Source organism: Mustela lutreola, chromosome 15 (genome assembly GCF_030435805.1).
Source record: "Mustela lutreola isolate mMusLut2 chromosome 15, mMusLut2.pri, whole genome shotgun sequence".
Lineage (NCBI taxonomy): Eukaryota > Metazoa > Chordata > Mammalia > Carnivora > Mustelidae > Mustela > Mustela lutreola.
In genome coordinates, this window is record NC_081304.1 from 33,376,400 (window position 1) to 33,403,890 (window position 27,491).

General features: G+C 40.4%; 1 long non-coding RNA gene across 5 annotated transcripts in view; it reads right to left on the reverse strand.

The window, feature by feature from the left end:
• Positions 1 to 27,491, reverse strand: part of LOC131815949 (uncharacterized) — a 90,074-nt gene that overhangs the window by 44,259 nt on the left and 18,324 nt on the right. Inside the window, exons 4-5 of one of the 5 annotated variants that reach the window (XR_009347899.1) lie at positions 20,499 to 20,566; positions 19,027 to 20,053 (exon numbers count right to left, since the gene is read on the reverse strand). The exons of 2 other annotated variants lie outside the window; for them this stretch is intronic. This is a non-coding gene — a long non-coding RNA (uncharacterized LOC131815949). Of the gene's footprint in view, positions 1 to 19,026; positions 20,054 to 20,498; positions 20,567 to 20,608; positions 20,822 to 27,491 lie in introns of those variants that run through there. 2 more of the 5 variants (XR_009347898.1, XR_009347900.1) reach the window with 2 other exon arrangements.

Below are 27,491 nucleotides of genomic sequence, written 5' to 3' on the forward strand. Positions count from 1 at the left end.
ATAGGGCCAGCATATATTTTGTGTCAACAGTAGGAGATAAAGTACCCAATATGGTAAAGATGGTTAGAAAGTCATATTTTAAAAGCCTGGTATTTCTGGAATGCCTGGCTGGCTCAGTTGGTAGAGCATATAATTCTTGATCTCAGGGTTGTGAATTTGAGCCCCATGTTGGGAGTAGTTGACTTAAAAAAAAAAAAAAAGTTTGCTGATTTTATAGTCGAGGTGACTTTAATTCACTCAACATAAGTATTTACTATAATAAAAGAGTTGATATTCATGATCAGATAACATCTCAATACTGCTTTTCTGATAAGAGCATCACATTTTATCTATTTACTTATTTACAGTAATCTCTATGCCCAATGTGGGGCTCAGACTCCAAGACCCCAAGATCAAGAGTCACATACTCTACTCCCCAGCTGAGCCAGCCAGGATCTCCTAGAACATCACTTTTTTTTTTTAAGGTTTAGTTTATTTATTAGAGAGAGCGCGCACGTGCACAGGACTGGGGGTGGGGTGAGGGGCATAGGGAGAGGGAGAGAGAGAGAAGCAGACTCCCCGCTGAGCAGGGAGCCTGATGTGGGGCTCCATCCCAGGACCCCAGGATCATGACTTGAGCTAAAGGCAGATGCTTAACCGACTGAGCCATCCAGGCACCCCATGGAGCATCACATTTTAAAAGAGCTTAAATACTCTTTCATTTTGAGATAGCTATTGCTAGACATAGTGGGAAAGGTTGAGAACTGGTCACAAGATATGATTAGACCTTTCTACTGGGATGAAGCTGGCAGTAAATATGACAGGCCCAGCTATAGGTCTAGTGTAGCATGCCAACAGTAGCCCAAGTATGTGGCAATAGGCAACAGTTGTTCAAGCATTTTAGCAAGCAACTGGCAGGAGGGAGTTTTAATAAGAAGTAGTGAGGGCTTCCCTATAGGACTAAAGTCCTAGGCTTGTTACCAAAGCAAAACGGAACACAAAGTAGTAGAAAGGGTACCTGGGTGGCTCAGTTGTTAAGTGTCTGCCTTCGGCTCAGGTCATGATCTCAAGATCCTGGGATCCAGCCTTGCATTAAGCTCCCTGCTCTGCAGGAAGCCTGCTTCTCTCTCTCCCACTCCCCCTGCTTGTGTTCCCTCTCTCGCTTTGTCTCTCTCTCTGTGAAATAAATAAAATCTTAAAAAAAAATTTTAAAAAGCTCACAAGGTACTAGGACTAGGACCCAGGTCTTAGAAAGAAGCTCATTTAATAGAACTGAAGAACAGAGTGATAACATTGGACTAATTATAGGAGTAAGATGCTACTGAGTCCCAGAATTATTAAACCTGATGTTTCTGACCAGGACTGGTTCTAGAAATAGGAGTGTGGCCCTAACAACAAGTGGGCATCCAGGAGCCACAACTGTGGAGAAAGAATAGCTGCAATGGGTTGGGAAAAGAACACAAAACATAAATTGTAGGATGTTGTAGTATGGGAAATCATTAACAGAATGACTCATACCTGAATGATTCTGCTTAGAGCTGTGCAACATGGTGGTGGTGGAAAGGTGCATTTAAACAGTATACAGGGAGGGGCACCTGGATGGCTCAGTTGGTTAAGCATCTGCCTTTGGCTCAGGCCGTGGTCTTGGGGTCCTAGTATTGAGCCACACATCAGGTTTCCTGCTCTGTGGGGAGTCTGCTTGTCACTCTTCCTCTGCTCCTTCTCCCCGCTCATGCTCTCTCTCTCTCTCTCAAACAAAATCTTAGGGAAAAAAAATTACAGTTGAAGGAATGTCATGAGTGCCAGGTTGAAGAGTTTGTTCTGAATAGAACCTCTTGCAAGCCAGTGGCTAAACTCAAGACATTAAAAACAAGAACCAGGGTCACCTGGGTGGCTCAGTGAGTTGGGCCTCTGCCTTCGACTCAGGTCATGATCTCAGGGTCCTGGGATCGAGCCCCACATCGGGCTTTCTGCTCAGTGGGGAGTCTGCTTCTCTGCCTGCTCTCTCTGTCTGCCTCTCTGCCTACTTGTGATCTCTCTGTCACATAAATAAATAAAATCTTTAAATAATAATAGTAAAAGGCAGTAATATGACATAATCATTTTAGTACCAAAAGGAAAATGTAATTCACTGTCAGACCAGGCACCAAAATAAGATCAGAACTAAAGCAGCCAAATCCAGGAATCAAAGAGATCAGAATGCTAAGAGCATTCCTAAAGACAATCCCAAGACAATTCCTAAAGCCACGAGTGATGTCTAGCTTTTCTAACTCTTAACATAGCAGACACACTGGGAAGTGGGAACATCCTATAGTACAAAGGAAAGAGACAAGCCTAGACCAGAGAACAGTCCAGAAATCAGTTCAGAAAGCTAACCAGATCCAGTTGATCTTAAATTGCACACAAACTAATTTAGCAATCGTGTACAGACGGGAGACTCTTGCAGCAATCTAGGCCTGAGGTAATAAGGTTGCAAATGAAAGTGGTGGCAATATAAGTAGGGAAACAATGAATTTACGTTTCTCTGAAAGGAGGAATTAACGAGAGTTGGTGACTAGAGCTTAAAAGGAGAAGGGAAAGTCAGTACTCATTCCAAAGCGGCGAGAAAATGGGGAACTTAAGGGAACCAGTATGGTGGTAAAAATGATGACTGTTGTGCTCTTCAAAATGACAAAGTTTGAAAGGACATGGGGCGCCTGGGTGGCTCAGTGGGTTACGCCGCTGCCTTCGGCTCAGGTCATGATCTCAGGGTCCTGGGATCGAGTCCCGCATCGGGCTCTCTGCTCAGCAGGGAGCCTGCTTCCTCCTCTCTCTCTGCCTGCCTCTCAGTGTACTTGTGATTTCTCTCTGTCAAATAAATAAATAAAATCTTTAAAAAAAAAGGACAGAAAGACATTGAGACATTTAAGTATATTCGCCCTTGTAGGAAAGGCTAGTTGGAGAAATAGATTTAGGAATTTTGTATGCTTTCTAGGCAGATTTTGCAAAGGTAGTACTTTAGAGGTGATGTTAGTTCCTTCTCAAGATTCTACTTGCAATTTGAATAGGTTGCTATGCCATACATTAGTCTTGTTTGTCCAGTGGTTTTAAAATTCAGAGGGAAGGTTTCATCATAAGATAACAAGATGGGGCCCAGACAGCTTCTACTGTGGGGATGGGGATGACTATGCTAAGAGGAGGCTGAGCAGGTATAGCTTTGTGTTACCCATTCCCAGTTTGACCAGAACTGCTTCACTTTTTTCTGTTTCACATGTGAGTTCCACATAAGGTTTGATTTAAAACAGGAGTTTTCTGCAAAAAGTTTTTTTGGCTTTTACAATCTTTGATCTAAGATCTTTTTCCTTTCCAGGCTTTTCTTTCTTCCTTCCCTTCCTTACGTGCTAACTCACTCTAAGCCTTTTTCTTTTCTTTCTTTTTTTTTTTTTAAAGACTTTATTTATTTGAGAGAAAACTCTGCAAGTGCGGGTGGCAGGTAGGAGAAGTGGGGCAATGGGAGAGAATCTTCAAGCAGACTCCATACTGAGCCGAAATCTTTTTTTAAAGATTTTATTTATTTATTTATTTATTTATTTATTTATTTATTTATTTGCGAGAGAAGGAGCTCGAACTGGGGCAGAGGGAGAAGGAGAAGCACACTCCCTGCTGTGCAGGGAGCCTGATGCGGATCTCGATTCCTGGACCCTGGGATCATGACCTGAGCCAAAGGCACATGCTTAAACTACTGAGCCATCCAGGCATCCTTGACACTATCTTTAAATACATCCTTTCATTCAGAAATTCCAGTGCTATAAATAACATCCTAAGAAAACAGGATAAATGCCCCAACAGTAACTATGCAGAGTGAAAAGCTGGAAACAATCTAACTATGCAACATGAAGGAACTAGTTAAATAAATTACAGATACATTGAATGATCTCATATTACTGTTCTATATCTACTATTAAGTGAAAAGACTAAGTCATAAAGCTGTATACTGTGAAAACAAAAATATACATGCTCATTTATTTTATTTTATTTTTTAAAAAATATTTTATTTATTCGTTGGACAGAGAGAGACACAGTGAAAGAGGGAACACAAGCAGGGGTAGTGGGAGAGGAAGAAGCAGGCTTCCTGCAGAGCAGGAAGCCCAATCCGGGGCTCGATTCTAAGACACTGGGATCATGACCTGAGCCAAAGGCAGAGGCTTAACAATTGAGCAACCCAGGTGCCCCTACATACTCATTTTTAAGACTGAAATGAGATCAAAGTTTCAATTGTGGTTTTTATGACATTGGTATTATAAGTGACTTATTTTTACTTATCTAGTTTTCCAGCTTTATCTACAATGAATAGACATCAATTTTAATTACTCAAAATTAATGAAAAATCACTCTTTAAAAAAAAGGCTGTCCAGCTACTATAGAGTTGTTGTGTTCAGGACCTTAGCAAGGGACTCTTCTCAAATCTGGTGTTCTTTCTTAAGAAAAGAAGCCTTTGGCCAGACAGCCTCTCTGCTGTCCTACCTGCCACTCCCTTGCATTGTATTCAATAAACTTCTATTTCCTTTGGAAAAAAAAAAGGCAGGGGAAAGAAACCTTTAACTGCCAGCTTGGAGTTAACCAAAGAATCCAGGTTTCCTGCTAAATCCACAAATCAGGAAGGAGGGATTATGGTTTTGCTTTGGATATGATCCAGAGATTAGAAATGCGTAATTTTTGGAAATTCATAATTCCACAACTCAAAGACAGTTGTTATTAATTTTTGCTCTATTCCATTATTTTTCACAATACATAATTTTAGAGGTTTTTACATGATTATGACATACTGTATAAATACTTTCACATCCTGTTTTTTTTGTTGTTGTTGTTACCTCATATAACATGAACAATTTCCCATGTTACAAATTCTTTAAAAATATGGAATGCTGGGGGCCCCTGGGTGGCTTAGCCAGTTGGGCCTCTGACTCTTGGTTTAGGCTGAGGTTGTGATCTCATGGGTCGTGGGACTGAGTCTAGTCTGGTTCTGTGCTCAGTGGGGAGTCTGCTCGAAGATTCCCTCCCTCTGCCCGTACCCCTCCCCCCAACACATGAACATGTGTGCTTTCTCTCTCTGTAAAATGAATAAGTCTTTAAAAAAAAAAAAGGAATACTGTTTAATCAAGTAGATGTGCCATGATTTACTTAACTATTACCCTGTCATTAGAAATTTAAGTTGTTTCTAATTGTTTGTTAGTCTATATAATGCTGTGATGGACATTCTTAGGTACACCTTATTCATTCCCTCCCAATCATAAAATCCTGTGATGCCCGAGTTTTCGTGTCCGAGAGACCACCAAGGAGCCAAGCACCGATGCAATCACACGAGGGTTTATTTGACAAGCTTAAACTTGGGCCCAAGTATACCTGACACAGCAGAGTAGGGACCTGGACCTCGAGGCTAGTTAAGGCAGGGGTTTTTAATGGGTCATTACAAGAGGCTTGGGGAATGCGAGGAAGAGGAGAAGTTTCAGACTTTTCTGCAGTAAGCTGATTAGCTGTTGCCAGGGTGTTGCAGGTTGAGGTACTTTCTCGGAACTAAAGCAGGCTGGGGGTCCCTGGAACTAAACTTAAGTAGGCGAAAACTCAGCCCTTGGTCACAGGGGCCTGAGATGGCTGCCGAAGCTAAGATGGCTGTACTTATGCTAAGGCTAAACCTGAGGTGGGATGGCCTTAATTTTTCTCAGCCTCCACAATCCTAGAAACCGAATCTATTCACTTCTTCCCAACCCCACTGCCACATGCTAGTACAAGCCACCACCATCTCTAGACTGAAACAGTACAACTGCTTTCTTTTTTCCAATTTTAATGAAGTTTATTTATTTATTTATTTGTTAAAGATTTTATTTATTCATTTGACAGACAGAGATCACAAGTAGGCAGAGAGGCAGGCAGAGAGAGAGAGTGAGAGGCGGAAGCAGGCTCCCCGCTGAGCAGAGAGCCCGATGTGGAACTCGATCCCAGGAAGCTGTGATCATAACCCGAGCCGAAGGCAGAGGCTTCAACCCACTGAGCCACCCAGGCGCACCCATGAAGTTTATTTTTAAATAGCTAACAGTGTCACTGGTTCATATAGTACAAAAGGGTATACAGTGACATTTCTCTTTCCTCCCATCCCCCAGTCACTGAATTCCCTCTCTGGACAACATAGGAAATTGATGTTGTCATTTGTTTTTGCAGTAAATACTTACTGAGCACCCCCTGTAGGTTAGCCACTTATTAGATCTGGGGTATAATAGTGAGCAAGAGAGACATGGTATATAGACTCATGGATCTTACATTCCGTTTGAGAATATAAACAAAAAGAGCAAACTTGACAACTTCAAGTTGAAGCAAATATTCTGAAAGACAGAACAAGGATTGCGACGAGAATAAAGTCGAGCTTATTTCAGGTAAGGGGTCAAGATAGGCCTCTTTGAAGAAGAATAAATGAAACAAGATGGGATTGGGAGGGAGACAAACCATAAGTGACTCTTAATCTCACAAAACAAACTGAGGGTTGCTGGGGGGAGGGGGTTTGGGAGAAGGGGGTGGGATTATGGACAATGGGGAGGGTATGTGCTTTGGTGAGTGCTGTGAAGTGTGTAAACCTGGCGATTCACAGAACTGTACCCCTGGGGATAAAAATATATGTTTATAAAAAATAAAAAGATAGGCCTCTTTGAGGAGGTGGCATTTACACTGAAATCTAAAGAAGAAGAATGAACCATGCAAAGAAAATCAGGAAGAGTGTTCTAAGCAGCTGGAAGAGTAATGCAAAGGCCCTGAGGCAGGAAAGAGCTTAGAGGGTACTAAGAATAAAAGGAAGGGAAAGAACACAAATGGAGAGGTTGGCTTTTCATGAGAAGAAGGACTTTTCCACCATTATAAATGAAAATAATCAAGGCACAAATAAAAACAGGGCTTTATAGTTTGGGTGATAGGGAAATTGGAATTTTCATCCAGTGGTTTCTAATTTTTCCATGATAGCTGAGCCAAGGTCTTTGCTAAAACTCAGGATGGAGAAAGAGGTAGAAAAGTTTTGAGGAAAGAGGAAAGGCTTTCTTTTTCATAGTCATCTTCAGGAGTGGGAATGTGTTCCTATTAGAGAAACATTGTGGGGTTCCTGGGCTGTTCTGAGGGCTGATCTGAGGCTTGAGATACTGTATTTGAAACAAAACAATCAACCTGCCTGTAATTTCTGGAGTCATTAACAAAAGAGTTAACCAAGAGGAGAAAAAACACAAAAAAACAAAAAACAACTCTTGAAGGAAATGAGTAGGGAAAAAGAGAGCAGAGAGTTAAGCCTTAGGATATGCCCAAAGGAGACAGAGAAGGTGTGGCCTGAGAAACAGAAGTAGGAAAGTACAGTGTCCACAATCCCATGAAAATAGAGATTTTAATAAAGAAGGTAGTTGTCAACAGTGTCCCGAATAGGACACTGAGATCAAGGAAGGTAGGGGCTGGATGAGGATGCTGCATTTGGTTTTAAAGGAGGCTGCCTTTTTTTTTTTTTTTTTTTTTTTTTAAGATTTTGTCAGAGGGAGGGAGGGAGAAGGAGACAGCATAATGCAGAGCAGCAGCAGGCTCCCTGCTGTGCAAGGAGCCTGATGCAGGACTCAATCCCAGGACCCTGAGATCATGACCTGAGCCAAAGGCAGCTACTTAACCAACTGAGCCACCCAGGTGTCCCTTAAAGGAAGCCTCCTTAACTATGGTTTATTTATTAAGTGACGGCAGATTGCAAAGGAATGAAGAGGACTGAATGATACTAAATGAGGCTAGTAAAAATCAGCCATTTATTCAAAGAGATTGGAGAACCAGGACATTTGAAAAGGCAGTGTGGTATCAAGCGGGTTGTGTTCTGAATGGGGAGGCTTATCAACGTGTGAAAGCAAGAAGGAAGTAGTGGAGAGAACCGGAGCTATGGAGAGAGGACATGTGAGCAAGGATTTCTTTCAATCAAGACTGAACGGGTTGTAACTTATTCAATGTTTATGAATCCCTGCCATGCTGGATGCCTGGCTTACAGCTAGGAAGCAGACAGAACAACTCCTGCCCTCCTTAGTGTTTATGGTCTAGTTAGGCAATTGAGAACAAAGAGAAAAGGAGGCAGAAGTTGTCTTTTGTTGTTATACTCCAGTGAAGAATAGGAGTATAAAAATAGGATGTTGGGGCTCTTGGGTGGCTCAGTCGGTAGGTCAAGCATCTGCCTTCGGGTCAGGTCATGATCCCAGAGTCATGGGATTGAACCCACGCATCCAGCTCCTTGCTCAGGAGAAAGCCGGTTTCTCCCTCTCCCTCTGCCCCTCCCCCTGCTTGTGTTTTTTTTCTCTCTCTCTCTCACATACAAATAAATAAAATAAAATCTAAAAAACAAAAAACCTTGGATGTTGGGGTGACCAGGTGGCTCTGTTGGTTGAGTCAAGACCTGAGCTGATATCAAGAGTCAGATGCTTAGCCGAGTGAGCCACCCAGGGGCCCCAAGAGAGATCTCTTATTAAAAGGACATCAGGGGACGCCTGGGTGGCTCAGTTGGTTGGACGACTGCCTTCGGCTCAGGTCATGATCCTGGAGTCCTGGGATCGAGTCCCGCATCAGGCTCCCAGCTCCATGGGGAGTCTGCTTCTCTCTCTGACCTTCTCCTCGCTCATGCTCTCTCTCACTGTCTCTCTCTCAAATAAATAAATAAAATATTTATAAAAAAAAAAAAAAAAAAAAAAAAAAATAAAAGGACATCAGTTGGGTGCCTGGGTGGCTCGGTGGGTTGGGTCGCTGCCTTTGGCTCGGGTCATGATCTCGGGGTCCTGGGATCGAGTCCCGCATCGGACTCTCTGCTCAGCGGGGAGCCCGCTTCCTTCTCTCTCTGTCTGCCTCTCTGCCTACTTGTGATCTCCCTCTGTCAAGTAAATAAATAGAATCTTAATTTAAAAAAAAAAGAACATCAGTCTATCTGATTAGGGCCCTACCTTTAGGACCCCATTTAACCTTAATTATTAAAGGCTTTACCTCCAAATATAGTCACACTGAGGTTTAGGACTTCAACATATGAATATTGGGGGCACAATTTAGTCCCCCTAAAATTCAGGGAGTCTATAACATTTGGGGATAGGGCATAGTGGGAGAGCTGGAGATCGATTATGTGTAGGACAAGGTAGAGATGGGAAGAGTAAATTGAGGAAATCTGAGAGATTTGGAGAAGGAAACACTGTGGCCACCTATGGGGGGCTAGGTTAGACAGGAAATCTAGCATGGCCCAGAAGTATTAGAAAGAAGCTGATGTTTATTTCTTAGTTTTCTAGGATAACGAATTGGAGATTTACAGACAGCTGATACCAAACAAGCCCATAGATTGCTAGAGGAAAACAAACAAACACCTTTTCAAACATTTAAATTCAAAGTAAGATTCAAGTAACTGAGTTTGAAAATTTGGGTATTGCTGAATAATGGTAATATATTACATCTATATAAGTATTTAGGTTTTATTCATTTTTACATACATTCTCATGTATTTTTTATAACAACCTGGCAGAGTAGGTTGATCAACATTCCCATATTTTAGATGAAACTGAAATTAGGGAAATGACATAGTCACCTAACTAGAACTGATGTAACTGTGTCTTCTTAACTTTCCCTTTCACTCTGATTTTTCTAGTTTGTCTTCAATTCACTATTCAATACTGAGAGAAACATTAAAAACCAGGTTGAAGAGAAGGTTATACTGTGATACTATGAAAAGTGAACTTTCTAAATAAAAGCTACAAAGGAGAAAATCTCAGGTGCTTGGATGGCTTGGTGGGTTAAGCAGTCAGATCATCATCCTGGAGTCCTGGGTTTGAGTTCAGCATCAGGCTCTCTGCTCAGTGGGGAGCCTACTTCTCCCTCTGACCCTCCCCACCGCCTCGGGTTCTCATTCTCTCTCTCTCAAATAAATAAATAAAATCTCTTAAAAAAAAAAAAAAAAAAAAGGAAACTCTCCACATGTCAAATGCATTTACTATTCTCTGACACGGCTTCAACAATATTGGTAGTACATGGAAATGGGAATCAATGGCCAATATTCCCAACAGTAACTGATCTTATCAACAGTGGGAGCAGATGGAAAACTGTGCCACCACTTTTGAGAGAATTAAGAAATCACAGCTAAAAACAAAAAAGTAAGTTAATATTTGTGAGTCTAACATCCAGAACTGACAACCATTAATATATGATTACATGAGCCTTTGTGGTTTTTTTTTTTTTAAGATTTTATTTATTTATCAGAGAGAGACAGGGGGAGAGAGCGAGCACAGGCAGACAGAATGGCAGGCAGAGGCAGAGGGAGAAGCAGGCTCCCTGCTGAGCAAGGAGCCCGACGTGGGACTCGATCCCAGGATGCTGGGATCATGACCTGAGCCGAAAGCAGCTGCTTAACCAACTGAGCCACCCAGGCGTCCCTCTTTTTTTTTTTTTTCAGTAAACTCTATACTCAACCTGGGGCTCAAACTTACAACCCCAAGATCAAGAATCACATGCTCCACCAGCTAAGACTTTGTCTTTTCTAGTGGAAAAAAACAAACGTATCGACAAATGTTATCTAAGTCCTATTACCAGTCCTGTTCTCCTTCCAGTTTCGCCAGTGGGAACCTAATATGAGATCAGAGAGAGAGAGAGAGAGAGAAGAGAGATTGGTATTGATTTTCTCTATCAAATTGCTTTGGGAGGGGGTGCCTGGGTGGCTCAGTCAGTTGAATGTCTGCTTTCAGCTCAGGTCATGATCTCAAGGTCCTGGGATCCAGCCTCGCATCAGGCTCCATGCTCACATTGGGAAGCTGCTTCTCCCTCTCCCTCTGCTGCTCTCCCCTGCTTGTGTTGTGCTCTCTTGCTCTCTCTCTGTCAAATAAATAAATCTTTTTTAAAAAAATTGCTTTGTGCTGACTGAGTCCCTTGACTGAAGGGCAAGCTCATTTCAAGTTGGCTCTGTCTCCAGCATGCTCTCCTTTTAAGTTCCAGTAACAGCTCCCAAGCTTTCTACATTTCCTGGCTTGGAGAGCCTTGGGCATATCACTATCCTTATTTCCTCGTACCTTTGTAAATGACCTCTTATTAAATAATACTCAAATTATTCTAAATTGAGTGTGCATCTATTTCCTGCTTGCTCCCTGGCCAATTCAATTCTTCTTCTCTTTAGCTGATTCATTTCCCTTTTTCTTGGGTATTCCCAAAGTCATCATTTTTAGGTCATGTGATTATGAAAGAAGAAGCGTATAGGCAGCTTTGCAAAATGAAACAGGATACACCTGGCTCTATTAATTACTTGGCACAATCCAAATTTAACCTATCCAGAACTTAGATAAATGATATCATCATGGAAGAAATAACCTCTTGGCTCAGGTGGGAAATACTAAGAAGAAGTATAGCAACATTTTTCTCAGGAAAAAAGATGTCTTTTTCTAAATTCGGTTTTTGGAATCTCCCCCAAATAATTTGTTTTAAAAATTTATGAGAACAGGGGCGTCTGGGTGGCTCAATTGGTTAAGCGTCTGCCTTGGGCTCAGGTTCTGAGCTAAGTAAGGGTCCTGTACGGAGACATGTGTCAGGCTCCCTGCTCAGGGGGCAGTTTGCTTCTCCCTCACGCTTTGTCTCTCTCTTCCTGCTCCAGCTCACTCTCCGTCTCTCAAAGAAATAAATAAAATCTTCTAAAAAAATTAAAAAAAAATTTTTTAGAAGATTTTATTCATCCATTTGACAGAGAGAGATCACAAGTAGGCAGAAAGGCAGGCAGAGAGAGAGGAGGAAGCAGGCTCCCTGCTGAGCAGAGAGCCCGATGCAGGACTCAATCCCAGGACTCTGAGATCATGACCTGAGCTGAAGGCAGCAGTTTAACCCACTGAGCCACCCAGGCGCCTCTAAAAAAATAAAACTTATGGGGCACATGGGTGATTTAGTCAGTTAAGTGTCTGCCTTTGGCTCAGGTCATGATCCCAGCATCCTGGGACTGAGCCCTGTATCAGGCTTCCTGCTGAAGGACGCCTGCTTCTCCCTCTCCCTCTGCCCCTCCCCTGTTTGTGTTCTCTCTCTCTCTCTGTCAAATAAATAAATAAATAAAATTAAAATTTTAAAAAATTATGAGAACAACAACAACAAATTTATGAGAACCATCTCACAATCATTACAATGGTTACTACAAAATATTTTTCAGAAAATAAGTGTTGGCAAGACTGTGGAGAAATGGGAACACTTGTGCCCTGTTGGTGGGACTATAAAACGGTACAGCTTGCTATAGAAAAACAGTAAGGCAATTCCTTAAAAAAAAAATTTAAAAATAGAATTATCCTATAGCGATTCTACTCCTGGGTACATATACAAAAGAACTGAAAATGGGAATTTGTCGCCAAGATACTTATACACCTATGTTCATTCTTCACCACAGTCCATGGGCAGAGGCAGCCTAAGAGTCCACTGACAGATGAATAAATACATATAATGGAATATAATTTAGCCTTGTTAAAGAAGGAGAATTGGCAACATGCTATTACATGGATGAACTCTGAGGACATTACATGAAGTGAAATAAGGCAGTCACAAAAATACAAATATTATATGATTCCATTTATATGAAGTACCTAGGATAGTCAACTTCATACAGACAGAGAATAAAATGGCAGATGCCAAGAACTAGGGCAGGGGGAAATGAGGAGTTTGCTTAATGGATAGAGTTTCAGTTTCACAAGACTAGAAGACTTCTAGAAATAAATGGTAGCGAATGCACAACAATGTGAATATGTTTAATACCACTGAAATGTACACTTAAAAATGGGTAGGATGGGGGCACCCGGCTAGCTCAGTCAGTAGAGGGTGCTGCTCCTGACTTCTGGGATTGTGAGTTCGAGCCACACGTTGGCTGTAGAGATCACTAAAAAAATAAAATCTTTTAAAAAATGGTTAGGACAGATTGAATAAAGGTATGGTTCAAAAAAATAAGTTCAAAATTAATTTTTAATACATTTTTGGTGGTAGATAATTAGGGCTTTATATCTATAGAGTCATTCCAAAAGTAACAAGGGGGCCTGTAATTTTTGGCAAAGCATGCTACCTTACTCATTTAAAAACAAAATGTGAAAGTTTATCTGTGTAAAACTGGTTAGCTGACATTTACTAAAACTTAAAAAAAATTAAGAGGCTAAATTTTATATTATGTATAATTTGCCACAATTAATTTTTAAAAATTTTTTTGAAGATTGTTATTTATCTGACACAGAGAGAGATCACAAGTAGGCAGAGAGGCAGGGGGAGAGAGAGGAGGAAGCAGGCTCTCCGCTGAGCAGGGAGCCCGATGTGGGGCTCCCAGGGCTCGGAGATCACGATGTGAGCTGAAGGCAGAGGCTTTAACCCACTGAGCCACCCAGGTGCCCCCGACTTTTTTTCAATTTTATATTTAAATTCTAGTTAATATTGGCTTCAGGAGTAGAATTTAGTGATTCATCACTTCATGTAACACCTGGTGCTCAACACAGGTACCCTCCTTAATACCCACACCCATTTACCATATGCCCCCACCTCCAGCAACTCTGTTTTTTCTTTGTAGTTAAAAGTCTCTTATGGTTTGCTGCCCTCTCTTTTCTTTCTTCCCCCCCTTCCCTTATGTTCATCGGTTTTCTTTTTCTTTTTTAAAGATTTTATTTATTTATTTGAGAGAGACAGAGATAGTGACAGAGAGCAAGAGCGTAGGAGAGGGAGAAGCAGGTTCCCCACGGAGCAGGAAGCCTGATGTGGGGCTACATCCCAGGACTCTGGGATCATAACCTGAGCTGAAGACAGATGCTTAACTAACTAAGCCACCCAGGCAACTCTGTATTGTTTCTTAAATTAAAGTGTGAAATCATATGGTATCTGTCTTTCTCTGACTGACTTATTTCACTTAGCACAATACACATGAGCTCCATTCATGTTATTGCAAATGGCAAGATTTCATTCTTTTTACTGGTGAGTAATATTCCATTCCACATTTTCTTTATCCATTCATCAGTCAATGGACATTTGGTCTCTTTCCATAATTTGGCTATTGTTGATAATGCTGCTATAAACATGGGGGAACATGTACCCATTCAAATCAGTAATTGTGTATCCTTTGGATAAATGCCAAATAGTGCAATTGCTGGGTCATAGGATAGTTCTATTTTTAACTTTCTGAGGAACCTCCAAACCGTTTTTTACAGTGGCTGCACCAGTTTGCGTTCCTGCCAACAGTGTTAAGAGGGTTCCCTTTTCTTCACATCCTTGCCAACATCTGTTGTTTCCTGTGTTGTTGATGTCAGCCATTCTGACAGGTGTGAGGCCGTATCTCATCATGGTTTTGATTGTATATCCCTGGTGATGAATGATGCTGGGCACCTTTTAATGCGTCTGTTGGCCACCTGGATGTCTTCTCTATAAAAACTGTCTATTCGTGTCTTCTGCCCATCTCTTAACTGGATTATTTGGGGTTTTTTGGGTGTTGAGTTGATGAGTTCTTTATAGATTTTGGATACTAACTCTTTATCAGATATGTTATTAGTAAATATCTTCTTCCATGCCATAGGCTGGCTTTTAGTTTTGTTGGTTGTTTCCTTTGCTGTGTAGAATCTTTTTATCTTGATGAAGTCCCAATAGTTCATTTTTGGTTTTGTTTCCCTTGTCTCTGGCAACATGTCTAGTAAGAAGTTGTTATGGCCGAGGTCAAAGAAGTTGCTGTCTGTGCTCTCCTCTAGGATTTTTACTGTTTCCTGTTTCATATTTAAGTCTTTCATCCATTTTGAATTTATTATTATTTTTAAAAGATTTTATTTATTTAGCTGACAGAGAGATAGGGAGAGAGCACAAGCAGGGGAGCAGCAAACAGAGAGAGAGAGAGAGAGAGAGAAGCAGGCTCCCCGCTGAGCAGGGAGCCTAATGTGGGGCTTGATCCCAGGACTCCAGGATCATGACCTGAGCAGAAGGCAGATGCTTAATCGACTGAGCCACCCAGGCACCCCTGAATTTATTTTTGTGTATGGTGCAAGAAAGTGGTCCAATTTCATTTTTTTCATTTTATTTATTTATTTGAGAGACAGAGAGAGTGAGCAAGAGAGAACATGAGCAGGCAGAGGAAGATGGTGAGGGAGAAGCAGGCTCCCCACTGAGCAGGGAATCCAAAGCAGGGCTCTATCCTAGGACCCTGGGATCATGATCTGAGATGAAGGCAGACACTTAACCCACTGAGCCACCCAGGTGCCCTGAGTGGTGATCTTAAGCAGGTTCTGTGCCCAGCAGGGAGCCCCATGTGGGACTTGATCTAATGATCCTGAGGACATGACCTGAGTGGAAATCAGGAGTCAGATGTGGGGTGCCTAGATGGCTCATTAAAAAAAAGTAATGATAAATAAAGAAACATACTCAAATAGAAATACTTCTATCCCCAATAGAAGTATATTTATTCTCTAATTGTGCTCTTCCAATTATTGGGAGCTCTCACAGCTACGGATAACAGATTATTTTGGCTCCTCGATGCCCACTTTGGTTTCCAACTCAAATTCTCTATGCTTTGCTACTTTGACACCTTTAATCTAAAAGAAAATTCCAATGAAATAGTCATCTTGGGGCGCCTGGATGGCTCAGTGGGTTAAGCCTCTGCCTTCGGCTCGGGTCATGATCTCAGGGTACTGGGATCAAGGCCTGCATCGGACTCTCTGCTCAATGGGGAGCCTGCTTCCCTTCCTCTGTCTGCCTGCCTCTCTGCCTACTTGTGATCTCTCTCTCTGTCAAATGAATAAATAAAAGAAATAAAGTAAAAAAAGAAATAGTCATCTTGTTGCACCAGAGTCAGTCCTATCCCGATACCAGCAATAAAATGATTACACTTTTTTTTTTTTTGAAGATTTCTATTTATTTATTTGACAGAGAGAGAGACACACACAACAAGAGAGGGAACACAAGCAGGGGGAGGGTGAGGGAGGGAGAAGCAGGCTTCCTGCAGAGCAGCGAGCCCGATGCAGGGCTCAATCCCAGGACCCCAGGATGATGACCTGAACAGAAGGCAGATGCTTAACCCACTGAGTCACCCAAGTGCCCTGATCACACTTTGTTAATGAATGTGATTTTAGTGTCCATGTTCTAACTTACTCTGCTTTTTCAGTACATGTCTTCTGGCCCTCTGAAAACATCAGAGGGTAAAATGTTCTATTTTTTAAATTTAAAAATTATAGATACATGTAGAGGAAAATAATGGTTCTTTCATTCCTCATCCAATTCCACATTGCAAAGATGACAACTGTCCATCATGTGTTCAGAATATTTTCAAGTATAAACAAATCATTCTGGTTTTATCACAAATGATATCATACTATTTATATTGTTCCATAGCTTCCTTTTCTCATTTTGCAATCTATTCTGTGTTGTTTAATTATCCAAAAATATTCTATTCACAGGATATTTTGAGGCATCAGTAAAAACATAGTGAGGGCTTCAACAGTAGATTGTGGATTTTCACGTTTTTGTCTTCTCACTTCCTTATCCAATTAAAACTTTCTCACAAACCAAAGATTTGATATGTATAATATCTAAATATGAGCTAAGGTAAAACAAACTTAAAATCTAGCAAATTGCTTTTGAAGAGCTCCACAGGAAAACATACAAGTTAATGACCTTTACTGTATTTTGAATTTCTGTTATCTTTCTTTTGGGTTCTTGAAATGAATTATCAGTACTAATTCCTGAAAAATCCCTGAACAACAGAAGTCCTGTAGCCTCACAAGTACCTTATTTCCATCTGGGGTTGATTGCTTCTTCTTGTAGGAACTTCTTTGTTCCACGTTCTTCCTTTTGCATTCCATTTGAAATGTTGATTATATTTTACTACCTGACCTACACTCCCCTATGCAACTGGTATTTGGTTTAGGGTAAAGTCTGAGATTCTGCCAGTCTTTGTAGAAATAACTTCTATGGGGTGCCTGGCTGGCTCAGTCAGTTGAGCTTGCAATTCTTGATCTTGGAGTTGTGGGTTCGAACCCCATGTTGGGTGTAGAGATTACTTAAAAATAAAATCTTAGAAAAAGAAAAAAACAACTTCTATGATATTTCTGACATGTAGTCACTCAGATTCTAAGTGGAAATGTTAGTATGTACTCTATGAGCAAAATCTCAAAGTCCCAAGAACTGTACTGTAGAAAGATCTGCACTGTGTTCCTACTTCATCAGGGTTAAAAGACTTATCCAATCAGAGAAAGACAATTATCATATGATCTCATGGTATAAGGAATTTGAGAAACAAGAGAGAGGATCATAAAGGAAGGGAGGGAAAAACGAAAGAAGATGAAACCACAGTGGGAGAAAAACCATAAGAGACTCTTAATCTTAGGAAACAAACTGAAGGTTGCTGAAGGGGAAGAGGGTGGGAGGCATGGGGTGGCTGGGTGACGGACACTGAGGAGGGTATGTGCTATGGGGAGTGCTGTGAATTGTGTAAGACTGATGAATCACAGACCTGTACCACTGAAACAAATAATACATTATATGTTAATGAAAAAAGATTAAGAGACTTATGAAACATTACAGCTAGATGCATCATTCTGGATTAAATTCTGGTTTTGATAAGCCAGCTGTAAAGGCCATTTGGAGATTGCTGAAATTTGTATACGGGTGTTAAATGAGATGAACAATGACTGAAATGAATAGGTCAAGATCATTAAATTGAGGCAGGTTATAAAGTAACAAGTATACAATCTCATTTTCATAAAAATGTATATATCTATATATCTTACCAAAGAAAAATATCTCAAAGGAATATACAGTAAGATAATCTTTGATTGTGTTAGTATGTTTTTGTATTTTATAATTTTCTACAATGCTCACAAACTGATTTTATAATACTAAAAGCTAATTTTTTGTTTGGAAATAAAAACTACAGTTTCTAGAAAAATAGAAATTTGAATTAAGCTCATTATAAAGATAGTATTTCAAACCGGTTGGAAAATGGGATTATACATAGAGTATGTGACACCTGCTAAATCACCTGGGAAATAAAAAATAAGAATCCCTGCCACATATGTTATTACAAAACAAAATCAAAATGAAGTAAAGATTTAAGTTTCAGAATGAAACCATAAAAAGTTTTTTTTTTATAAAAATAGGCTAAATTGGGGCCCCTGGGTGGCTCAGTCAGTTAAGCGTCTGCCTTTGGCTTAAGTCCTGATCCCAGGTCCACATCAGGCTCCCTGCTCGGTGGGGAGTCTGCTTCACCTTCTTCCTCTACCCCTCCTCCCAAACCTACTCATGCTCTCTTTCTCTCAAATAAATGAAATCTTTAAAAAAATAGGCTAAAATAATGTTATATTGTAAAAGCCTTTCCTAAAAACAAAATCCAAAACCAAAGAAGGAAAATATATATACATTTGACTACATAAAAAAATGAAACCTTCTGGATGTATGATATATTAATTACACCCCAACGAGCTGTTGAAAATTTGAACCATATATCCAAAAGTACTCTAAAATCAAAAGAACTGGGAAAAATATTTGCAGCACATAGGATAGTTAAAGGATAGTTAAGTTCTTTATCTTATGTAGAGCTCACACAAATGAAGAAAGAAAAGATGAAGAACCCAAAAGAAGTAGGGGCAAACAATATAAATAAGCAAGTTAGAGAGAAAAAAAAAAAAAAACCCAAACAATTCTGTTATTTGTTGTTGCTTTAAACCAAAAGTTTTGAGACCATCTGATCTTTAGAATTCTTTCATGGTGCTTCTCTTTCCCAGAGCCTGTGATCTTTAGTTGGTCTTTTAATTGCCTGATATCTTTGCATTTTATAGTCTGGTTAGTTCAATTAATTGGAACCAGAGTTAATGAGATACCCACATGACTTCTGACCCCCATGAGAATATGTCGCTTCTGCCTGAGAGCCGTTTCATGTCACTGAACCCAGGCAATCTGCCTCACAAATGTGTGCCATTATTCACAGGAAAACTGAGAGAAATGGTGTGGCTGGTTCATTGCAAACTATTGAGAAAACTTGAGGCACCATATCTGACTGATATTGTTAGTAAAATTATCTTTATTTTTAAATAAAGATTTTATTTATTTATTTGACAGAGAGAGACATAGCAGGAGAGGGAACACAAAGAGGGAACACAGGCAGGGGGAGCGGGAGAGGGAGAAGCAGGCTTCCCGCTGAGGAGCGAGTCCTATGCAGGGCTGGATCCCAGGACCCTGGGATCATGACCAGAGCCAAAGTCAGATGCTTAACCAACTGAGCCACCCAGGCACCCCTGTAAAATTATCTCCAAAATAAAAGGCAACAACATTATCAGCCTTGGAGTGATTTTTTTACTTGATGTGCATATTCCATTTTCTTTAGTTAATACACACCTGTGGAGTGTCTAATGAGTAGAAAACTCTGTGGTTGGGCCCTACCATCAGGAAAATCATAGAGAAAGAAAAAGGACTTAGACTAAAAGCCTACTGGTTCAAGGACAGTTGCTAACTTGGCATCTTATATTCCGTTACTACCCTAATAATAATCTATAAATTTTGTAAAAGTTGCTAAGGAACAGCTGATATTTCTATGATAAAATACGTCTTCAATCAAAACTAAGCATCTTCTATGGACCAGGTCCAGTCCTGGATATTGCAGATTTAATAAGGAATAAGATACAGTCCCTACTCTCAAGAGAGATTGGTGGGAATGTAATTGAGGCACAGGGGTACAAAAGCACCTGGCTCCCAGGATCCCAAACAGATCAGGTGCGGCCCACTCACCACTGACAAAAGCCAAAGGCAGAGAAACAAGTGGCAGTGAGACAAGAAAGGAATTCATTTCAATGAGGCCAATATAGGGAAGACAGAGGAGTAGTGTCTCAAAGACTGTCTCTAAAGTGTCAAAAATACTTCTGGGTTTATAAAAGGAAAATGTGAGACCAAAGGCCAGTAGGTACAAGCAGGTAGGCAGTAAAGGTCAGGTCATCATTGTCTTGGGCTCAGTCATGCAGGGGTCTTGCTGTTTCAGGCAATCCTTATTGCCTGAGAGGATTTCAATTCCAATCATGAGATGCTTTGCCAGCAAGGTCTTTTGCCTGAGTTTAGAGATAAGCTAGAAAGAAGAACTTAATCAATTAGAAAAGTACAGACTGAGGTAAAAATGGAGGTAGTAGAAGTCGTCTTTCAGGAACTTGTAACTTATAAGGCATTTCTCTATGTATTTCCTTCCGTGATTCTTACAGAAGTTCTGTGAAGGAGTCATGAAAGACAGAAGCTCAGAGTTCCAAGAATTGCCCATGGTTGACAATCAAGTAAATAATCTTTAAAAGATCTTAAATGATAACGTAACAACTCCAAAGTGCTCTTGTTGGAATTTTTGTTTTTGTCATAAAACTAGGTAATTTCCAGTACAGCAGAGATTTCTTAGATTTTTCTTCTTCGTCTGCAATGTGTAGTGTAGTTACATGAATTCCACTTTCTCTTCGGCTGTTAAAGTCATGTACAAAAATCTTTCATTACACTGAGATTCTGTTGTGAATGAAGCTCATCTTACTCACCTCTGCTCTTACTCTCTTTCCCAACTTGGTGAAATGCATCTGAAGTACACGACAGATCCTCATTAAAACTTCAAGTTGAAAAGAGCAAGAAAAGAGAAACCGAGTCATGAAAATTTGGGGATGGATAACAGCAACATTCTTCAGAGTTCATATTTCAGATAGTTTAATCTCATATTTGCAATTAGAAAAATCAGCTGGGAGCCCTATGAACTTCTTTCAGTATTTAGTGAATGAAGGTAACATAAATTTCTTTGTGTAAATAAGAGCATTCTGGTTTGGGGTTTGTTTTGTTTGGGTCAGCATTTTCTTCTGTAATCAGCAGTCTGAAAAACAACGGAAGGGGAAAAAAGCTTTGACTGCAGAAGATGTGATCTGGAGGTTGAGCAAGGTTGTAAACTCTGACTCTGCTCTTACTGTCTGATGTTGGCCAACCTGAAAGAGGACGTCAACTAGCTCCATTTTGACCACAAACTCTTTAATTGATAAAGTTCTTCTTTCCAGCTTATCTCCAAACTCAGGCAAAAGATCTTGCAGGCAAAGCATCCCTTACCCCCTCAAGCAGTAAGGACTGCCCCAATCCAGCAATATCTCGACTGTGATTGACCCCAAGACAATGATGACTTGACCTTCACTGCCCACGTGCATATAGCCACTGACCTTTGTCCCATATTTTCCTTCTCTAAACCTGGAGGTATTTTTGGCACTTTAGAGACAGTCTTAGAGATTCTAGTAAATTCCTTTCTTGTTTCACTACTGCCTGTCTCTTTGCTTTGGATTTTTGTCAGTGGTGAGTGGCCGTCTATTTGGGATCCCGGAAGCCAGGAGCTCTTGCACCCCTGTGTCCCGGCTACAGTACCCAAAATTGTGTTCAATACCACACACTGAGGAAAACATGAAATGTAGTATATATATAGCTTTCTTCTTAAGCGTGAACAGAGAGTTTATTATAATGCGTTCAGTCAACAAACATTTGAGCATTCACATTGTAGAGAGTCTAGGGACACAGTAGCAAAAAACACACACAAGGTCTCTGACCTGAAAACCCATTTTGAAAATGTTAATCCAAATGTGTGCAGGTTGATTGAATCCCTATTTTGTATTATTGAACTCTAAGCAACCTTTTCTCTTTTACTAACTCTCCATGAAAAAGAACAATGTAAGAGCAGAAAACATGAATATCATCTGATTCTAGTTGACTAAAGGGATTAGGATCCCTTTTCTTTCTTGGAAAAAGGATCACTCTCTACTGCCTAGAAAGAAGGAATGCCAAGTACTACAGGTAAAAGCTATATACATGCAACACGAACCAGTTTTGTTTTTGTGCTTTTCCATTTCTAAGATGTGCCCTCAACTGCATTTTGGAAATATAAGTTCCTTCAACTGTTATTCGTTTTTTTTTTTCTTTTTAAAATTTATTTATTCATGAGAGACAGAGAGAGGCAGAGGCAGGTTCCCCTGCAGAACAGGGATCCTGATGTGGGACTTGATCCCAGGATCATGGGATCATGACCTGAGCCAAAGGTGGACTCCCAACCACTGAGCCACCCAGGTGCCCTCAACTGTTATTTCTATCTTTTATACTTCTGTGTGACATCAAGCAGAGAGTTGGAAAACTTTGGGAAAGACCAGACAGTAAATATTTCAGACTTCTCAGGCTATAGGGTCCCTGTCACAACTACTCAAGGCAGTTGTTAAAATGCAAAAGCAATCACAGATTCTACCTAAATGGATAAATGGGGCTGTGTTCCAATAAAAATTTACTTATGGGGGCACCTAGTTGGCTCAGTGGGTTAACCCTCTGCCTTCGGCTCAGGTCATGATCTCCAGGGAGTCTGCTTCCCCCTCTCTCTCTGCCTGCCTCTCTGCCTACTTGGGATCTCTCTGTCAAATAAATTTTAAAAATCTTTTAAAAAATTTATTTATGGACACTGAAATGTACATTTCACATAATTTTCACACATCACAAGATATTATTCTTATTTTTATTTTTTTCCCAACCATCTAAAAATGTAAAAACCGTTCTTAGATTGTGGGCCATATAAAAGGTGAAATTTGGCGCATGAGTCAGAGTTGGCCAAGCCTTCATAAGAAGGACTGTTTAGTTCAGTTAATGAGGACCTGCTATGCAGCCAGGTCTGTGGATTTATTCCTCACATGAATGAATACATCAGCTTTGCACTGGTGAACCTCTGTAATTTCAAGTTCCACCCTCAATTCCAGACAGTGGCTGGAAGACGCAGGCCATTAGTTGTCACCAGTAGAAGCCAGTGAAAAATGCCACTTCCTCATGCTTTCATTTCTAGCAAAGCATTATTCACACTTTTTCTGTCACTTGAAAATTTCTGAATTCCACTTCCTCAAAGTAAGGTGACACAAATCGTTGCGTGTTCTCACCCTCTTATTAAGGCAGGAAAGGCAGAAATCTATTTTGTCACGTAGAAAAACTGACTCGTAAGCATTTTGGATAATTTTCTGAGAAAGCGAAACAGCTATGTTGGGCATATTTAGTATTAATTTCGAACTTTTTATTGACCAGGATCATTTCATTCTGTGAATGAAGAAATTCCCTTAGGAATTCCCTAAGCCACTCCCTTAGGTTTGCTCTTGTATTGGGAAATAAGAATATTTTTGCTTCCTGTTTAGGTCATTTCTAAGCACTCTCTATGACTTAGAGCTCTGTTTACCTTAACTAAGCATTTCGGATAGCTTTGTGCTATGTTCTTATGAAAAAGCATTAGTTTTTCCTGACCTAGATTCCCTTGCCTCTTTCACATCTCTTAATTCTCTGCTTTTGAAATGGCTTTGTTTTTTTGAGGTGAAGCCACTGGCCATGGGGCATTTGTAAAGTGTATAGAGCCTTTGGGGAAGATTTATAAACAAAGCCAATCTTTGTCAGTTATAATTGTAAATTGGCTTAAATTCTTCCAGTAGGAACAATTTCTTGATTAAAATGTAAGTAGGTTCAAGGCTATTCCAGCAAAGCTTTGTCACAGGAGCTTTCTCTTCAACTTGATGTTACTATATTGAGGTTTGAAAGAGTGACCCCTGCTGGCTTCTTTGTGTGATCAATCATACCAAAAAGTGTGTACAGAAGACCTATCCTGCTCAAATCTGAAAACCTGGAATCATGCTTGATACTCTTTTTCTTGTACCTCAATCCCATCCAAGAATGCTGTCATGTCTACATTCAAAACGCATCCAAAATCAGATCCCTCCTTATTTCTTCGTACAGTGCCACAACCCTGACCCAGCTCTCTCCTGGATTACTGCAAAAGCTCTCCCTCCTTTTCCCTGCTCTGCTTCTTCCCTTGGTCTTCTTTAGTCTACTCTTAACAAAGCAGCCAAAGTGGTCCAGTTACAAATTCAAGTTAGATCACATCTGTTCTGTTTTTAAAACCCTCCAATGGCGAGGCCTCTGTGGCTCAGTTGATTGAGTTTGAGTGTCTGCCTTTGGCTCAGGTCATCATACCAGGGTCCTGGGATCGAGTCCCACATAGGGCTCTCTGCTCAACACAGCAGCTGCTCACTCACTCTCTCTCTCTGACAAATAAATAAATAAAATCTTAAAAACAAAAACAAAAAACCTCCAATGATTTCTTCTCTATTTCAGCATAAAGCCAAAGGTCATAAAATGGCTTACTTTAGCCTCCTCAACCTCCATACCTCTCACCTCATCTCTTATTACTCTCTCCATTTCTTACTAAATACCAGCTACACTGACCCCTTTGCTTCCCTTGAAACCTTCTTACTGCTCTTCAAGAGACAAGGTATTCCAAGCGGTGCATACTGCTTCAGGTCTGCGCTAAAAAAATCACTTAACAAACACAAAGAATGGCTGAGATGAAAAAGACTGACACAATGAAGTGTTAGCAGGGATGTGGAGGGGCCTGAACCACCATACACTGCCGAGAGAAGCATAAATGGGTTCAATCACTGTTCATCATTAATTACTAAAGTTAAACACATACTGACTCCATGACCTAGCAATTCCAGTCCTGGGCAGATACCCAAGAGAAATGAATGCATACCTCTAGAGACATACACAAGAACAATCACAGCAACTTTCTTCATAATAGTCCCAAATTGGAAGTAATCCAACTATCATCAAGGGGAGAAGGGATTGGATTTGCATGGGTGGCTCAGTCACACAAGCAGCTGACTCTTGATTTCGGCTTAGGTCATGGTCTTGGGGTCTTGGGGTCTTGGGATGGAACCCTGTGTTGGGCTTCACGCCCAGTAGGGGGTCTGCTTTTTTCCCTCTCCCTCTGCCCCTCCTCCTGCTCATGTGCTCTTTCTCTTTAAAATAAATCTTTAAAAAAAAAAAAAGAGGAAAATGGATAAATTGTGAATATAATCATGAAATGGAATACTATATAGCAATGAAGGGGAAGGCTCCCTTAACTTTAAACAGAATGGATTCATCTCACAGACATTATGCTCAGTGGAAGAAACCAGACACAAATATATACATACTTTAGGATTCCACTTTTTTTGAAGTTCAGGAATAGGTAAAATTCATCAACAGTGATAGACGTCAGAATAGTAGCTTGCTCTTGGTGGGCGCTAACTGGGAAAGGGCACAGGGGAACCTTCTGGGATGTTGTAAATGTTGTTTCCTTGTCCTGGGCAGTGGTTATATGAGTGTGTGTGAAAATTCACCAAGTTGTGCACAGCTGTAGAGTTTACATACCTTAGAGTATGTATGTTTATCTTGATAGTTAAAAAAAGAAAAATAAAGCAAACTCACTTATCTAAGACAGCCTTTTTGGGGCGCCTGGGTGGCTCAGTCATTAAGTGTTTGCCTTTGGCTCAGGTCATGGTCCCAGGGTCCTGGGATCAACCCCTGCATCGAGCTCCCAGCTCATCAGTAAGCCTGCTTCTCCCCTCCCATTCCCCCTGCCTGTGTTCCCTCTCTCACTGTGTCTTTCTCTGTCAAATAAATAAATAAAATCTTAAAAAAAAAAAAAAAAGCAAACAGCCTTTTCTACCTTCTCATCTCTTTTCCCTCTTATTCTTTTTTTTTTTTTTTATCCATAGCACATATCACCAGCTGACACGTTTTATATAATTAATATATCGGCTTATTTATTATCCCTCTCTCTCACCAGGATGCAAGTTCCATGAGAGGGAGGACTGGGTTTCATTTACTGCTATATCTTAGAGCTTAGTACAATGCTTGGCATATAGATCTCAATAAAGATTTGTTAAATAAATGAATTGCTATATTGTAGCTTCAGCTCTGGATGTACTCACAAATCAATTTTCTTCTGGAACAGGAGATACTCTTCTTTCCCTATAATCAGCACTATGACTAATTTACAAACCGCTTACAGATTGTGAAATGGGCTTGGGGACAAGGATGTCAATCTTTGGGTTGAGTTGCAGGTTTTATTGACAAAGACATTAGTTGGTTGACTTCTGGGCCCAAAGCTAAGAAGGCAGAAGAGTGGGGGACATTGGTTCATATTTCTCACTCTCCCAAGATTGTTGAGTTGTTCAGTATTATTTTCTCAGAAGCCGGAAAAGTAAAATAAATAAGCCATTGTCTCCCTAAGCAAAATTGCCTCTAGGCAAGTTTTTTTTTTTTTTAAAGGTTTTACTTATTTATTTGAGAGACAGAAAGATAACGAGAGAAGGAATATAAGCAGGGGGAGTGGGAGAGGGAGAAGCAGGCTTCCCACTGAGCAGGGAGCCTGATGTGGGGCTTGATCCCAGGACTCTGGGATCATGACCTGAGCCGAAGGCAGACGCTTAATGACTGAGCCACCCAGGCACCCCTATAGTCAAGATTTTTGACCGTGGAATCAGGTAGAAAAAATTAGTGAAGCAAAGCTTAAGAAATATGATATAACGAAATGGGACAGGATGGAGGAGGTGGTGCCTCCAGACCTAGAATGGTGGTGTTGATTCGAAAGGTCAAATGCAGGGAGAGGATGAGGAACGTATAACAAAAAGGTATTTGTGTTCGGGTAGAAGTATAAGAATGTAGACATGAAAAATGAAATGGGTAGACGATTTTGAGAAGTACCGGAGCCTGAGAACAGTGATAAGTAAAAGTGTCAACTTTTCCAACTATAAGCTTAATCATAAAGGTAGGACCTGGCATGGTTGGAAATAACATTTATCAAGTACTTACTATGTGTTTAGCCTTTAACAGATTTTTCACTTAGTTCCTGCAAAAGGTATTTAGGTAGGTGTTATTAGCTTTGTTATTTTATTAGGGGTCAGGCAGATGAGGTTCAAAGGGCTACAGAATTTGTTCACAGATGATGAGTAGAAGAGCTGGAATCCCTACCCAGGTCTGATTTCAGGGATAAGATCATCCTCTGAAGTAATAACTCCCTCCTCTCCATGCCCACAGTTCTTACTATTTGTGCCATTCATCATCACTTTATTATTTATTTGATTTCATCACTCCATTGCCTGTAGGTTGAGCTCCCCATGGCACGCAACACCTTTCACAATCTGACTCCCCACCTTCTTTCCTGTCTACTCCCTTCCCATTCTAAGCCATCCTTGGTGAAAGAATAGTTTTTGTTGGAAGCTAGTTTTTTTTTTTTTCTTTAAAAAATTTTTAAATTGGGGCACCTGGGTGGCTCAGTGGGTTAAAGCCTCTGTTTTCGGCTCAGGTCGTGATCTCAGGGTCCTGGGATCGAGCCCTACATCAGGCTCTCTGCTCAGCAGGGAACCTGCTTCTCCCTTTTTCTCTCTCTGCCTGCCTCTCTGCCCTCTTGTGATCTTTGTCAAATAAATAAATAAAATCTTTAAAAAATATTTTAAAAAATTTTTAAAGATTTTATTTATTTATTTGTCAAATAAATAAATATCTTTGTCAAATAAATAAATAAAATTTTAAAAAATATTTAAAAAATTTTTTTAAAGATTTTATTTATTTATTTGACAGAAATCACAAGAGGGCAGAGAGGCAGGCAGAGAGAGAGAGAGGAGGAAGCAGGCTCCCCGCTGAGCAGAGAGCCCAATGCGATCCCAGGA